This window comes from Phalangium opilio, unplaced genomic scaffold (assembly GCF_054372755.1).
Source record: "Phalangium opilio isolate 3A_F unplaced genomic scaffold, DU_Popi_V2 ptg000082l_1, whole genome shotgun sequence".
Lineage (NCBI taxonomy): Eukaryota > Metazoa > Arthropoda > Arachnida > Opiliones > Phalangiidae > Phalangium > Phalangium opilio.
Window position 1 is genome coordinate 18087969 of NW_028324189.1, and position 2945 is coordinate 18090913.

A 2945-nucleotide genomic window follows, 5' to 3' on the forward strand; every position below is an offset into this window, starting at 1 on the left:
TTATTCATAACATAATATTCATGGTGGGGTGGCGTAGCGGTTAGCGCTTTCGCCTCGCAGCAAGAGTATCCCGGGTTCGATCCCGGACTGTGGCACCGGGTGAAAATCCGGGAACAAATCCTTCTGCGTAGAGTTTGCAAGTTCTCTCCCCGCTTGTTAAAAGGAGTTTTCCTCCGCGGTCTAACCCGGTTTCTCCTTTCCATCAAAACTTGCAGAGGTTAACGGTAATAGTTAGTATAGGGCGCTGTAGGTTAGCTGTGGCATAGGGGCTAGCCACCATCCCTCTATGCATTGAAAAGGGACCCACCTGTAAATAATCCACAGGCTTAGTGTGGAAATCCCTTCGTAGACAAAGCTTAGATTATTATTATTATTATTAAATTCATGGTTAGGTCTTATTTTAAAAATCAAAACGGCCATTAAATTGGGGTAGCTGCTTTAGAGCTGGCGGAAGAATTTATTGAGTCACACAAAATAGCCATCGGATCATTTTCCCAGAATTCCTTTCGGGTTTTTTTTTGGGAAAGGCCCATCCTATAAACATGAATTACAAAACTCCCTTTGCCACTCGGTGAACAATAGTATTCGTTAACGGGTTTACGACAAAAGACATCCTTGATAACCCTTAAAAGTAAAGTTAACTGTAGGTTATTTTCACACAAATGACAGATATTCTAACCTTAGTTAGTTACCTACTATTAGCGCAGATTGTAATAGCGGGAAAGCTCATATTCACGGGATATTCAGTCGATAATTGAACGTTAGTTTCGAACTTATTGTACAGGATAAAAAAACTGTCGCAGTTGGTAAAGACATCCGAAAAGGCATGAAAACGCCAAAAGGATTTTGCCGACCAAGTCCACATTTAAAACTGACTATCGCATTACGAACGTCAATATCCTAATTTTTCTGAGATGGTTGCGTTACAGATCGTAAAGTACTTAACGATGATGACAACTTACTTACCTGGGAATCGCGACATTTGTTAAAACACTCGTTAGGCAGAAAATCAATGGATAAAAAGTATACGTCGCGTTCTTTAAAATATAGTATTTAAATATTTTAGTATGTTTGCTCGATGACGTTATAAATGGAAGTATTTGACTTGAAATATATGTAGCTCTGAGATATTATTTCTTTATAACAATCTGTGGTAGTTAAATTTAGTGTCCATATTATGGCACTAATAATGTGGAAACCACATTGCACGGCTTTCAGTTTGCTAGAACCCTTCCAACTTTTGACCCAACGGGGATTCTAAAATCGACACCATCGCTCCATTGTTAGTCTCGATGCTCGGTTTTCAGTTCCCTAGAACCCTTTTCCTTAGAAGTCGGCCTTAAATTCACTTATAAAATCATTACCAGCCTTTTTTTTTACCTTTGCTTCTGTTAAAATGATCTTCAAGGGGATTAGTTCTGTAGTTATAAGTTCGACAAGCGGTGTAACGTTCAGGAAATGAACTCACGTAACTAAGTTTAAAAGCAGAAAAATTTATGAATCTTAAATCTTTAATAGATCATTTTGACCTACTGGCAGTTAGACAGGCTTGTAATAGGCCTTTACAAAAAGTAGGAGGTGGCTTGAAGAAATATATAGCTCAAACGTCATCAGGGACGTATTTCTTACTGGTTTGTGTGCGCCGCTAAGCGCTGACAAAATTCTAAGTCGGAAATTATTGTAAACATCCGGTTTTTTTCTCGCGTTTTAATGGCGTCGAAATCTTGTAATATAGGTCTTCATTTCTCAAAGTCTTAGATTTCCGGGATTTAAGGTTGGTTATACTAATTTTCTGGTTGAAAACTTGTAATATTCCGGTAGAACAATATCCGTTTCTAAATGTTTAAGCTTAACTGTTGTCGAGGATACCGTAAAATGGTAGGAAGATATTGTTGTGTGCCAGGGTGCAGGACTTCTAGTCGAAGAAATCCAGGGATAACATTTAGCCCTTTTCCGAGAAATGAAGCTCAGCGCCAGGAGTGGATTAATTTGATTACATCAACTATAGTTGAAATTAAAAGTCCGGTATTAGGACTCTCTCATGAAGTTGAGATATGTGACGAGAGACAAATTATTAATGATAGGTCAGTTGTTGGAAATTTACATCAAGTAGTGTTGCCCGAATCTTCAAAAATTGACGATAATTTATATGGTAAGGGATTTTTATTATTATATTTATATTTTATTTTTATCTATAAACTTGAAATTATGGAGAGTATTATAATAATTTCAGATCACAACTATGGCTTGAATTCTGATCCTTTAGTATCATGCAACATTATAAAAACTTTGCGTAATGAAGTTTTTGATCTTCGTTTAAGATTAGACCAAATGGAGAATATGAAAAAAGACAAGATGGAATTAATTGAGGAGAACCTCGGCCTTAAAACACAGTTGAAACAGCTTCAAGAATGCGTTGAAGAGTTGGATAAAACTATGATTGAAAACACCCGGTTGAAAAATCTTCTTGCCTGTGTAAAGGAGAAAAATTTACGAAACAAAAGCAAAGCCGAGGAATTAGAAAGACAACTAAGGGAGAAGTGTAGGTTTTCCTTAAAAACAGTATCACATTCTAGCAACATGATCAAGTTCTATACTGGCTGTGAAAACCTCGAAAGTTTCAATGATTTATTCGAATATATTGAACCAGATTTAAAAAAACTAAACCTATATAATGGATCTCGGCATAAACGCAAACGTGAAAGAAATCTGTTTAACGACTCAGGGCGACCCATGAGTCTATCTTTTAAAAATCAACTGTTTATGGCATTGTGCCGATTAAAAGTAGGCCTTTTGGAAGAAGATCTTGCCTACAGATGTGATGTATCTGTAGCAACAATTTCTAATTTATGCACAACATGGTTTGACTTGCTTGAAAAGCGGCTCTCAAATTTAAAAATTTGGCCATCCCGCGCAGTGGTTGACAAACATATGCCAGAAGAATT